General features: G+C 39.3%; 1 long non-coding RNA gene across 2 annotated transcripts in view; it reads left to right on the forward strand.

Moving 5' to 3' along the window:
• The first annotated feature begins 895 nt into the window (after positions 1–895).
• LOC132034444 (uncharacterized) overlaps positions 896–15060 on the forward strand; it is a 48426-nt gene continuing 34261 nt past the window's right edge. For both annotated transcript variants that reach the window (XR_009409100.1, XR_009409101.1), the window contains exons 1-2: positions 896–1046; positions 1522–1583. This is a non-coding gene — a long non-coding RNA (uncharacterized LOC132034444). The remainder of the gene's footprint in view (positions 1047–1521; positions 1584–15060) is intronic.

Raw genomic sequence — 15060 nt, forward strand, 5'->3', positions numbered from 1 at the left:
GTTTTTGAATAACTATTCACTTAATCGCTAAATTGTCAAAAGACAAATTAACTATTTCCTTTAAATCCAAGGAACTTGAATAATTAAGAGGATTGACCATTTGTCCTTCAGCCTTTAATTCTGTGTGTTTGCATAATTTTTTGAAATAAATAAAACTGTTTTAATGCATGAGATTAGTTAATCAATTAAAGGGTCATTATTGCAAAATTGGTTTTTATTACTAATTGTTTACATTATGGCCACAATTTAATTGACCAATTCATGGTTTAAGACAATTAGGGTCATTTTTGCAAAGTTAGCCTTTGAGTGGCCTTAATTGAAATGACCAAATCCATTGGCAAAGCAATTGAGATCATTAGAGCAAATCTAGCTTTAATTGGTTTATTAGGGTAAATGAGGTCACAATTGAAATAATTAATTGGATTAAGATTAACTAAATGACATAATTATAATTAGTTAACAAAAAGGGTCATAATTGCAACACTCATTTAGATTTAAATCAAGTTAAGGCTATACTTGCAAATCAAGGCTGTTTAATTAATTAGACGTGTTTTAAAATTAAATAGAAATGCTAATCATGTCCTAATTTCTATAATGTGATCAATAATTGACACTTTATCATTTTTATTTATTTTATTCTACCCCTTTTACCCCTCGTACACGTATATACGCCTGATATACGTAGATATACATACCTAATATACATATATAGGGCCGCTTCCCTTTCTTTTTTAATTATGACCGGGTCCAGCCCACTAATTAATCGACCGCCCAATACACGCACGCATCAAAGAGGTAATACCCCCTCTCATTATCTCATTTCCACATTAGCATGCCAAACGACCCCTAAAGCCTATTCCTCTCTCCCTTTCCCCCCCCCCCCCCCAAAAAAAAAAAAAACTAGTGCCGTCCCAATTTTCCTTCTCTCTCCATGCCAAAAATGGCAATAGCGCAGAGACCTCAGGCTTTTTGCAGTCCTTGCACAACTATTTTCATACAACAATTAATGTTTCAAAATTGTTTTCACTCAAATTCATCCAAACACGGTAATAAATCTTTGACTTTTACTCTTTCTTTTGATTTTGACTCAAACCTGCAACTTTCGGTGTTTTTATTGTTGTATCAAATTGTTATTTTCACGATTTCTTATTGGTCCATAGTTGTTGGTTCGGATCGATACGAAGCAAGATAGATCTGACTGTATATATTCGTTTCTTTGTAGAATCTAGCCGTTAATTTCATAGACTCACATTTTTCATCTAAAAAATCATTTTGTACTAGATCGGTGTTTTAAGTCTTTGGAAGAATTTTGGGGTTCTATAAATAGAACCCCAACCCTCTCTATTTCAGAAGTTTTGAACTCTCATAGCTTGAATTTCGAGTGAATAGCTCTGAAATTTCGAGTTCTTAGTTTAAATTTTTTTAAGACTTAACTGTTAAAAGTAGAGTCTTACCAGTCTAAAATATTCATTTACTTGTTCTTTTTTTTTTTTTTTTTTTTTTTTTTTTGTGGGGGCTGAGTCTTGAGATTGGAAGCACAAGGCTTCAAGATCCATTCTTGACACAGGTTGCACCAACAAAAGGTAATCTTTTATCTTGCTGTTGCCCTTTTTTTTTTTTTTTCATTCATGTCCTCCTTATTATGGTATGATGCATTTTGTTATGAGTAATTAGATTAGTGATTAGTTTCTTCAAGAATGATTCCTGTTTAAGTTAGTTAGAGGTTGAACCAGGCTTATTGTTAATATACTTAGATTAATCTTTATTCTAGTTGCTTAAATGGTTAGTGTAGCACTGTATAGTTGGATTAAGGGGTGATTTGATTCATTGGTAAAGCTAGAATTCAGATTTCTCTGCTGAATACTCATAGGGACTTTGTTTGATCCTTTGCTCTCTTGATGGGATGATATTTAACTGTTAAATTAATAGTATATGACTTGAGTAATTTCTAAGTGACATTGCTTGATCTAGTTTGAATCTCTAAATCCTTTGTGTCTGATCATAGAACAGGAATGGTATATGCTAGATAGGACTGTGGTGTGTCTTTTGAATTGGATAGGAAGGGTCTGTTAGTGTGGCAATCAAATCAGAGTCTCTTGGACCTTTAGATTTATTTCCTTGATACAAGTATGCTTGTCCATGTTCTGTTGATCACATCTAGTGCTAGTAAAGTGTTATATACAAGCTTTGAAAGACCTTTACGAGGTGAAGCGTGCCTAAACAAATCCTAAGACTTGAGTAAGATGCTTGAGAGGGACCGGGTAAGGTCAGATGCATCTAAATAGGACCAACTTTGATCTAAGAGGAGATTGTGAAGCCGCCGCCCCCCCCCCCCCCCCCCCCCTACTTTTTTTTTTCTCTTTTTGACTTATTTAGGGTATAGGTGTAATGGTATAAACAGGACCTAGCATAATCTGACTAAGAAACATAACTATAAGAGAGAAAATCAAGTAGAGTCAAAACAGGGGGAACATGGAGGTCTTATGATTAGACCAATTAGGATTGACCTGAAACAATGTCTGTATGTTGAATGTCTATATGTAAGAGGTGTTCCAGTATTAAAAAATAAAAACTTGTATGCTACATCCATATTCAAATTGTTTGAAGTCCTTGATCTGAGCTCTGGTAGCCTGATTGAGATGAATGCAGTGCCACTACTCAGTTGTTTTTGCTTGCTTGTACTTCTGGGAATGTTGCTTATATGTTTAGTTATCATTGTTTGGCTATTTAACTGATATATACCTCTGAGATGTAGGGGAATGAGATTTATGATATGATTGGGTCTGTTTAATGCTTATGTCTATTTTGTGTGACCTCTGTGAGGTTAAAGTGATCTAGAAAGTGATCTGATGCCATTTTAACTCATTTTATGTCCTTGTATGAATTCAATTAGGTTTTAGAGATGAAAGTAATCCCTATCTATGCTTGAATGATCCTGCCTGCTTGTGTTTGCACTTATGTGAACATTTAGTTACAAGTAGCTTAAAGTAGAGCCCTTATGATCACTAGGGACTAATAGTAAGCCAAAAGCCACATGACCTGGATGGGTCTTTTAAAAAGATGTTCTGGAGAGAGGTTAAGGGAGAACCTGGCAAATGTCTGGTTGATAACACCTTACCTCTATATAAAGAGTACCATGGCACTTCCATGGCCTATAGGGCAAGCCTAATGTATGAAGCCCTTGTAATCATATAGACTTAAGGGTTTAAAACTGGAACCAGAGATAGCCTAATGAATGATTTGCTGAAATTAAATGAAAACTTTAATTGCATATATGTATTTAAATTGGAAATAAAATGGGGAAGGTCTAAAAGGGATTTAAAAATTCTAAACATTAAGCTGCTGTACCTTTGAAAGATCATATAACGCCCATCTTCAAGAACACTGATAAGAAGCATGCATTGCTCTTCTCACATCCTTTCCTTTATCCATTCTGAACTTGTATTTCATGTGACCCATGCTGTTCTTGATCCATGTTTGTTGTCATAACGAAATCAATTAGAATCTATAGTGATAAATTTGCACCATCTGCACATGTTTGGGACTGCGTGCATTTTTTTTGCTTATGGTATGTGTATCCAAATATAGTTACTCTTCCGTGAAGACTGTATATCTTACATAAGGTTGTTTGGACTTAGAACATTTTGACATTGCTTGTATTTTGCCCTGCTTGCACCATGGTTACTTGCCTTGTCTGCAACTGCTTACTCTTAAGATAGTGCTGCATCATGCTGGTGGTCATTAGGCTTAGAGAGGCCTTGATCCTTCCTATATCTTCCTTGCATAGTTAGATTTATTTGTACTCCGCTTCTGCTGGTGTCACAGTAGTTAGCGAACAATTATTTGTCCTGTGTGTTACCTATTCTATAAGTGATTGCTTCAGCACGGGAATCTGATCCCATTTGCTTAGTCCTATCCATGCTATGTCCATTAATGTCATAAACAATGCCTTTCTACATATTATTGCCTTGATCCTTCCTATATCTTCCTTGCATAGTTAGATCTATTTGTACTCTGCTTCTGCTGGTGTCACAGTAGTTAGAGAACAATTATTTGTCCTGTGTGTTACCTATTCTATAAGTGATTACTTCAGCTCGAGAATCTGATCCCATTTGCTTATTGCTATCCATGCTATGTCCATTAACGTCATAAACAATGCCTTCCTGCATATTATTTGTCACGGCCCAACCCCGTAGGCCGTGACTAGTGCCTGACCTGGACACTCATACACACCTATTAACCCGAATCAGCATGCAAATAACTTATACATATACAAAGTCAGACGTTGTCTCAATCTGTCGCATGTAAACATAGACACTGTACAGAAGCCGGCAAGGCTGTCATAATATACATAACATGCCAAAACATATATACATGCAGCCGACAAGGCTGCCACGGCGAATAGGACTGCCCAAAGCATAAACCAAACAGACATAATCGAACAGTAACTACTCACAACCCACACATGTGTCCACAGACCTCTAAGAGTAACAACAGAATCATATGACGGGACAGGGCCCCGCCGTACCCCTGAATAGACATATGCATATACAATGGAAGTGTCTGTACCAAAATATAGGCTCCGGAACAAGGAAGCGCTCCAAAATAGCAGAATCGGTATCCTAGACTGGCGGGTCACCAAATCGATCGTTTGTACCTGCGGGCATGAAACGCAGCCCCCGAAGAAAGGGGGTCAGTACGGAATATGTACTGAGCATGTAAAGCATGGAATACAGTAAACAGAATCGTACTGAAGTAAGGAGTATAGAAAATCAGTACAGTAACCAGAAAACCACGAGGCTTGCCTTGAACCATAAATCATGCATGACAATATCATATCCAATTCATTAGGGGACTTAGAAACACAAGTGAATGATCATCTTGTACATGTGTATAGATAACGTGTCCCGACCCTTTAGTGAGGGGCTCAGTAAATAAGATCATCATATCATCATGTCGTCATCATATATATATACCGTACCCGGCCCTCTAGTGAGGGACTCGGTGAATAGAATCATCATATTATCATGTCATCATATCAACATGTCATCATATACATATATACCGTACCCGGCCCTCTAGTGAGGGACTTGGTGAAGTAATCATATATATACCGTACCCTATTCTCTAATGAGGGACTCGGTGAATGAGATCATGTCTCCATCATATATATATCATACTCGGCCCATCCTATGGGCTGGCGCCATCATCATATCATCAAATATACCATACCCGGCCCTCTAGTGAGGGACTCGGTGAACAATGCAGTGAAACTATGCACGAATACATACCCGGCCCGGGACTCGGTGAAAGATATAATAACAGCTAGCACGAGCAGAGTAGTGAGAAACCATATGCACATAAATCATCTTTTAAGACTCAATAGATAAGTAGACAAATCAACGCTCGAGTATCAAACGATAGTCATGCTCAGGACTCTTGAAATATCATTACGAAATATGTCACATAACGTCTCAGGGATCATAAACATGTATCAAGCCAATCCGAGCCCGCCTATGAAAGTTACGGCATTATTCATTATAGAATCATTTGCGAACATATCAAAGCAATCCGAGACCGTATATGAAAGTTAGGGGCATTATACATTATAGAACACTTTAGGAATAAAACTCTTTATGCATCATTCATTATCCAAACATACAAAAGACTCGAGGACCATAGCTCGACTATATTAGGATGCTACATCAAGAAGTGAATAAGAATTGTAGACATGCTTGGAACTTGAGAATGGAGTTACCCCAAGGCTCGTATCATATCATATCTTACTTACATCTAAGACATGCCAAAAGAAAGAAAGGGTAAGCTTTACATACCTCGTCCGCTCCCTAAGCTAATCCAAACTTAAGTCTCGGGCTTCCCAAGATCTACAACAACGTTAATATATACCAAACATTAGCTATAGATGCTTAGGGATTCCATCCCAAACTAGCACTTTATCTACAGAAATTTGTGGCAAAGCATTTCGTAAATTCAACAACCGAGAATTCAACTCGGCCAAATCATCAACAACAATACCAAAAACCATATTAACAACATCAACAATCAATTCAAAACGCATTCTAACGTTAGTAACTCTTTTATACATAATTCGACAACATTCCATTTACATTCAATTCAACTACATACATTCAAGCCAACATCAACGCTCACATATTCAAGTACTAATCCGAGATCATTCAAACAAGATTCAAGAACATTTCAAACAATCCGCACAATATTCAAAACAACCCAACCACAATGCTACTCCACCCGAAACCTCCCAACTTTAAGAGAAACAACAACAACACATTTCTTTCTTCCAAATTCATCAACTACACCAACAATTCACACGTTGACAACATCATTCTCATAAATATAAAAACTACATTAAAATCACGTTAACTTCCAAAACAGCCCACAACGATTACAACTTCAACTTGAATGATTAAACTTTCATTATCATCATAGAGTCCATAACAACAACAACTAAAATACTAAATAAAATTAGTTCATCACTCCTACACCATCCAACACCTATACACGACTCAACATCCATATGCATAATATCATGAGTTTCATCCATTTCTACATACTACAACATATACAAACCATCCATAACATATAAAAAGGAGATTAAACCTTACCTTTTCCACGTAACTTCACAACTTGGCTAGGGTTGTAAAGGGTAGAAACGAATGGTTTGATTGTTCCAACAACTATCTCACGTTAATAAGGACCCTTCAATTGATTGAGTTGCTAGAAGAAAATATTTTTTTGATCACTATTCATGATCATCAATTTTGGTTGCCATGGCCGAATGGTCTCTTTGTTTTCTCCAAGCTTCTCAATTTTTCTCTAAGCTTCTAAGTGTTGAAAAAGATGACTACTAGTCTTGCTTATCATCTAATATACACATATATAATTAACACATGTGGCCCATGGCCCACACATATCACACGACCACATGGCCCTTTTGTTCATGAATTATAAACTTCCTTTAATTCACTTTTAACCCCAAATTTTTCTTAATATTCCATACCAATAAAATCATAAGCAACTTATGCCTTAAAACAAAATCGTGGTTAAAAGTCTCTACCTCGTATCCCGGAATAGTCTTGTCCTTAACTTATCATGGTTAGCTCGGATTATCCCAATGTACAAATTACGGGATATAAAATTATTGCATCCTATACAAGGTCATCCAAGTTTGAGAAGTGCCATGATTTAGCTTATGTGTGTGTTTGCTTTGACTGTGAATAAGTCATGTACATTGTCCTTTATATTGTGGCCATTGTGTGGGCAACTTTGTATCATCCTCATGAGTATCAAACTTGCAGTTTGCCTCTGTCTTACTATATCTATGTGTTTCAGTTTGCTTCTGTTTATACCATATCTATGTGTCTCGGCTTGTTTTGTCTACACTATGCCTATGTGTTTTAACTGCAAACTGTTGTCCTCTGTTTTAAGACATCATATCTTTTCTAGACCATGATATTGTTGAGTATGAATGTTGTTCTATCATTCTTCTACCCTGCTGCTATGTATGGCTGAGAAATTAAAGCAACCTTGAGGTTGGTTTAGCCTTCCCCCCGATAGCCTGCCATGCCTAAGGTTCATGAAACCTTTTTTGATCATGTGCGGCATCGGGGATACGTATGGTGATAACCCCCGATGTTGCCTGAATCTCTGCCATTAAGGCCCAATGTTGTATCTTTTTCTCTGCTTCTTTTTTTTTTTAAAAAAAAACCTGCGTATGTATATGTGTATGTATCTTGCATAAATACAGTCAATTATGTGATATGTTCAGTAAATATAAACTAACTGGGTCCCTCTCTTCCTTCTCCTTACTTCACGATCACTTGGGCCTAGGTCCAGCCACCCTATTGGGCCAATAGGAAAATTCTTTCAAAGATTATTGAGTCCGAGGAAAGAAATGGAAGCTAATATTGTTAAAGACGCAAAGAAGGCCCAGCCATGGACGAAAATGGCTAACTAGGGGCTTAGTACACCCCTAGTCTTCCCTCTCTTGCATTTTTATTTCTGCTAGCTTTAAAATGCAGTTTTATTGTATATTTGTATTTGTATGAAGTTGTAAAAACTCACATATTATATTGGAATGCTTAATTGTTTGAACTAGCCATCTTAGGACAACGGGGCTTACGTCGTTTAGCTGACTTTAGGTCCCCAAAAATGGATATTTAAACCCGCTTAGCATAAATATATTTTCAAGACAAAAAATGGAAAAAATTGTTTCTTTAAGTATAGTTTTTTTTTTTTATTTTTTTTTTTAGAATGGATAAGTGAAAACAAGTAAAAACCTTTAAAGCTTTGACATGTTTTTTCTTTAGAAATATATATATATATATATATATATATATATATATATATATATATAAACAAGATCAGTTTTCCCTTCAAAATACACTAAGTATGGATCCCGTAAAAAATAAAGGAAAAGTTTTAGTTCTAGAGCCCGTATAATTAAAAGGAATTGGTGAAATTTTTGGCTGTAAATCACTGACTATGATTAATTGTAAAAGGAAAGAAACGCGTTGGGCCAAGCCCAATCAAGTTTTTTTTAAAAACTATACAACGGTTTGGGCCGAGCCCAGAAGGAATCAGACCTGTTTAGTTGTATGATTTGATTAAACAAGCGCATTTTGGCCAGATAACAAATACAATTTTATAAGTGTTTGTAAACAAATCCGCATTCGTAATACACCAAGTTTTAAGAAAGGTGTTCTAAAAAACGTATTAAACGGATTAACCCGAACTATGTATGAGTCAAGCATGAACAAAACCTATTCCGTACTTAAAAATAAAACGACTCTTCATATCTTTACAAAATCAATACTATCCTTATATATAAAAGGAAACTAGTTATATTCGGATATTATAAATCCGAACCTAAATACCCTATATATAAAAGGGGACATACTCAATTTATTTCCAAAAAAGATATGCAAATGACATACTTTATATTGCGGGAATAAACACTAAATAAACGGTTCATGCAAATACTCATACATTGAAATTCGAAGGTCAATCGTATAGTACGGATTCTTAATACTAGGGTGCCTACCGCCTTCCCTAGGGGATCACGTAACCTTTACCTAGAACTTTGGATTACGAAGGCTTTTTCACTGCATATGAATAAATCTTTCGAAACTGGTTTTCCTAATTTCCTAAAAATTAGGTAGTGACTCTTTCCAAAACAAAGTCCGAAAGAGCACCAACAAGTTCGAAGTAGCTTTTCGAGAGCTAACCCCGCCTGCGAAATGCCAACCGTAACAGATGGCGACTCTGCTGGGGACTTAAAGCTTCTAACCAAAAGAATTCCAATATAATATGAGAATATTTGCTTTAACTGTTTATATGATTACTTTCCCGCAACTATTAACTGTCATTGCATGCATATCATAACTCCGCCACTCCTGGTATTTATTTTATAGTTTGTTCCAAAGGCGACTTCGCGGAGCACGTGGTTGTTCTTTCAGTATAAAACCAAAATATTTCTTTTGGAACCGTTATGAGGCAGGTTTGGCTCGCGGTCGTCCAACAGCCCTAACGGTTCAGCCCCAGTCGTCCGCTCGGGTTACTGATCTTTTGTGAAAAGCCCACTATAGTGAAAACTAGGATAGAGCTAAGCCAAATCCCTACTAAAATAGAGCATGTATACTTAGATGAGCCTTGGGTATCTCAGACCTACCTGAGGCTCATTAAGAAAGACTACCTTGTGTTCGGACGGTCCATGACCCGAAAATACCGCATTTCATTTATATTCTATGTGGAAGCATGTTTGTGCCTATTCGATGAACCATTGATCCTATGCGGACGGGGAAATCTTAACTGTGTTTTGTTTTGTAGATAGAATGCAAAAACCGTTTTGACATAGTTACTGAGGCTCCAGACTTATTGAGAGCTTGGTACGAATGGTTAGGTGATGCTTATCGAAGGACAATTAGCTGCACTCTAGGTCATCTACCTTCCGTCATGACAATGAAGGGTCGCCCAGAGCTAATGGAGGTATTAGCCGGGTATTGGGATGACAAGGAAATGTTGTTCCGTTTCGGGAATGTTAAGATGACTCCAAGTCTAAAGGAGATTAGGGACGCCATAGACAGTATTGGAACCTGTCTAAGAAGGCGACACAAGTCGGACCATAATTTGCTGTTTCCTCAGAGGCCGACTGTTGGCCAGATTATTAAATTTCTTGCTTTGACTGAGGCGCCTTGGGCACATGGGCCCACTGTAGCTTTTAGAGGATTGTACCGAGGTTCAGGGATGTTTTCGGGTATACTTTGTATTAGAGAGAGTTCAAGAGTAGTGAAGAATGGAAAGCTGTTAGACCTTTGGCGTTTGCCATAGCCCTACTACGCACTATGGTATTCCCGAAGGATGAGTCGCTGGCCATAGACACCCGAGTGATCTAACTAGGGACAGCAAACCAAGTATTTCGACCTGGCACCCATCATTCTGGCAGATATTTTCTGAGCTTTAGACAAATGCCGGAGTAATTTCTGATACTTTCAGGGGTGCAATTTGTTATTGTGATGGTGGATTATCAAATGCATTAACATGGCCAAAGAAGTTCAGGGATGAAGTCGATAGAATAGGATAGATCGTCTCGTGGATTACTGCCCAAATCTTGGGTTTTTGTCCAAGACTGGTTGGACAAGCTTATTTGCTAATTTGACTGAAGAACGGATCCAATGGAGATTTCCCGACTTCATATCGGAATCTATAGTTGTTCGGGGAAAGAATTGCCCGTTTGTGCCACCAGTTGGAGTTCAAGGAATCCGTCCTTACTATCCATCTTGAGTTTTGAGGCAATTCGGTAGATGGCAAGTAATACCCCAAGCAGGGAACCCTGGGTAGTTCATCATCGAACATACAGAACAGAAAATCAATAATGCTGGGACAATTCTCAGAGAATGGAATGGTCGTGTGAGGTGGGGACCAAACACCTTAGCTCCAAACAGGTTCGAAGCAGGGTGTGACCCGGGTTACTATGAATGTTTGCAATGTCATTTGGCCAACACACCTATCCCAGGGCCCACACTTCATCATGATATCCGAGAAGAAGATCACCTGCAAGAATATTAGGAAAGTACGGATGAGCGTTTGGGTAAGATTCTAGAAGAGTCGGATCCTGTGATAGTCAGAATGGAGCTGTATCAGACACGTCTTCACATTCAGATCGCACTTCGAAGGGCGTAAAAGGCCAAAACAGGTCAAGCTTCGACATCAGCTGTTGGAGGAGGACTTTGCTGATTTTACTGCTTTCGTTATTATAGCCCAATGTCGGTTTCATCATCTTTTGTAATCCCTTCGGGGAAAATATTATTAATGAATGATGATTTTCGGGGCAATGGTTCATCTTTACAAATGGCACTTGCATGTTTCAAACGATTAGGATAGCTTTGGCTCAAAAAGCCTTAGGAACACGCGTAGTATAACTGTTTACAAATTACATGACTGCTTACTACATGCTTCACATGTCTACTTGCTATATGTGCTATCATGTATTAAAGCTTGAATACGATTGATCTAATTTGAATTACATACCTAAAAGAAAGACCAATTGACTTAAGACTTACCCTAGTTTATCTCCACTCAAAAAGGTTACATACAAATGGAAAACTAAGGAGATTAGAACATGCTCACCCTAGGAGAAACCGCTGAGATGCTAAGACTCAAGGTTCAGTAAATGGAAGAGCATCTTCAAGAAATAGGAAAGAAGATTGAAGAGGTTGATAGGCTATAGAATCTGGTCGGTAACCCACCGAAAAGGAGATACCACGAAAACAAGAGTACTATAAGGGGAGAATGTCTACGAAGGGGAAGTGAGGAGTTGGTGATGAACTACGTACCGCTGGAAAAGAGGCCAGAGACACCTCGAGAAAGAGCCCCAGAAGAGGGAAATGGAAATCAGGGAGCTGAATCTGACCCATGGATGATGGAGTGAGATCCACAAGAAGAGTCAGAGCCTCAGGAAGCCTCCGAACCACAAGAAACTGAAGAAGAACCACCAGAGAAAGTTGAGCCCCAGGATATGGAACAAGAGGAGTCTGAACCTGTGGACATAGAGGTCGAGAAAGACCAAAAGCCTTTTGGGATGTTCCCCGAGTTTCAAGAAGAAGTAAATGATGCGAATGATAAGTCTGACTATTATGCCCCTACCAACGAGGGATCTGATTTCTATGCACCCTTACCTGAGCTGGTGCTAGCCACTTCCACCATGGCATCAGGAAATTTTAGAAGAGCAGACCCTCATCCACCCACCTGGTAGAGCGTAGCCTTCAAAGCCCGATCTTTCCCGTTCAGAGTGGCTCTTCGACCCGTCAGTTGTAAGGATGTGTTCGAGAAAATGCAAGTTCTGGGGGATACCTTGCACCACTTGAGCCAGACTACCAGCCCTTGAGTTGGTTTATGCCTGCAACAGATACTCGTTTCAGCGCCATTAAGTGGGTCATACCTTGAATGAATGTTTGGGATTAAGGAGAAGGATTATTAGCTTAATTGATGATAGGATCATTGGAACTTTATGGGGGCCACGTACCCTACTAGTCCACGACCCTATCGTCCCAGAAGAAGGAGTCACCGCCGAAACTCAGATCCGGCGGCATAATTTCACAGTCTTTGAGGAGACATATGCCCGCATCTTCTCAACTTTGGCTACTTTGAGGAAAATCAGACCCGTGGAACACAGCCGCGAGGTCGCGCCAATAGGGCAGACAGAACAAATTTTGCTTGTACCATACTGGAGCTATGGGACATGACATTGAAGAATTCTATGCATTCAAGCAGGCTCGAGCATATGATTAAGATGGTGGAGATTTTGGTCATCCTCCCGCTATATTACGGAAAAGAAAGGAAAAATGAGAGAACGAGTTCGTAAGGATGGCGACTCGCAGAGCTACATTTTGGGTAGATAGTAGGTGTCCCCTACTTTTGCACATAAAAAGTTGCCCCCTTCCCACACGAATGTGTAAGGAACCGCGCCCGACACAGTGTCCCTGGAGGGGGATACGCGGGAAGCCCTAGTTGGGTCTGGTCTGGGGATGTCTTTAGTTAGGATTAGCCTAAAGGATATCTAGGAAAAAGTAAATATCCTTATTTTGTAAAACGAACTACGATGGGGCCTTATTTCCCTGGTGGGATACGGAGGCAGTCTATGTATGATTCGGCCCCTACATAATATAAATTATAATTCCCCCCAGTTGTTTAATTTTTGTAACAGGAAAAGGGTTTGCGAAAGTAAGTCAACCTCAAAGTCCATTGGACCAAGATCCACCAAAATCCAAAAAGGGCCCATAACCTCCGAACCTTTGGAACAAAGGATCGATCAGTATTTTGGCTATAATAAATGACTCTATGTGCTACGTGCGCTCTTAAATATCGATATGTGATATCTTGCTTTTATATTTATATCCAAGTAACTAACTTTATCTACCGTTGAGTTATTCTAATCTTATAGAACGAGGCCGATTAGTTTAGTACCAAAAGCTGGCATACTTCACAAGATCAAAGGCTGTGTTAGTATCCCTCTCGAAAGAAGATAAAGGAAAAGAGAAAATAACTGGTACACCGGATAATGGTGGAAATGAGCTCGTTCTCCGCGAGGGAGATACCCAAGATCCACAGGAAGTATCATCTCAAGAAGATGTGACCGCGACATTACTAACTGCCTTCACGACCCTCCAAGAAAAGGTGGCTAGGAATGAGGCAGCCAATGTTGACAAGGACGCCTTGACTGAAGGAAGAAGGCCTCCTCCTCCCTTTCCTTCACTAAGCTCTCTAATGCCTGATCACTTCCCCATCTACCCACCAGGAACCATCCCACCTCCATTAAATCCAACTGGCCCAAATCAAGTTGGTGTTTTTTACCGCACTCCACCACCAATAAGATACACCCAAATCCTGGGAACTACCCATTCGGTTCCCTCATATCAAGCTCCCAACCGATGTGCAACAATTCGGCAAATCAACCACATGTTTTAGCTCTGCCAACAGGACAAACTACATCTGTTCCATTTAACCATCCCACTCACCAAACAATGTCTTTCTACACTCCTACCGTCCCAAATGAATCTTCCCCAGGACACAAAAACTGGACCACTATAAGGAAATGGAGAAGGCACCGGAGGGCCGGAACCGACAAACGTAAGGAATATGGGAAAATAAAAAATGGAGGGAACCATTGGAAAGGTCCGGGGACCGCCATAAAGTCCCCGCGAGTTGAATGCGATGATGCGGCCACGTAAGTCCGGACTTGGACTTCTGGCTGAGTTCAAGATCTATCAAGATTCGAAGTGTTCAATGGAACTGGGAATCTCGAAGCACATCCTTGGTCCTACTGTGACCAGTTGGTAAGCATTAAAAAGAACGAACCTCTGATCATACGGCTATTCAGTAGAAGTTTAACTCGCGAGGCCGCTGAATGGTTCGCGACCCAAGACATGCATCAATGGTTTACTTGGGAAGACATGGCAGAAAGCTTCATGAAGATTTAGGATTCAACGTCAAAACGATGCCCGACCGATACCTTGAAAAAGGTTAAACAAAAGTCAGCGAAGCATAGAGGAGTTCGCCGGTACAGTGAAGGGTGGAAAGCGACCCGTGTGTAACCCTTTAATGTCGAGGAGGGCGGTCTCGGTGTTCATCGGATCCACGAACCCCACTTCAGACAATGTTTTCCATGGCCGGGGTCCTTTTGAATTGTCAAGATGGGGGAGGCCATGAAGAGGGGGCCAACGAAGATCATCCCTTTCAAAAAGGATCCGGAAAACCCCGCGTGTTACACCGAAATTTCAGTGGTGTGAAAGAACCAACGCACTTAAAGGGGCAAGAAGTTCTCAATACTATAAGAAGGATATTTATGCTTAGAATGCATCGTTAAGATTTTGAAGTCATATGAATTGATTTTTATAAGGATTGATAAACGTAAGGTTTGTGGGGGGAAAGGTTTCGTAAATTATTGCATTAAGAATTGTTTAAGGTTTTAGGAGAGTTTTAAGGGTGTTTAGATCATTAATGAAGTATTAAAAATGTTAAGAA

This window comes from Lycium ferocissimum, chromosome 2, assembly GCF_029784015.1.
Source record: "Lycium ferocissimum isolate CSIRO_LF1 chromosome 2, AGI_CSIRO_Lferr_CH_V1, whole genome shotgun sequence".
NCBI lineage: Eukaryota > Viridiplantae > Streptophyta > Magnoliopsida > Solanales > Solanaceae > Lycium > Lycium ferocissimum.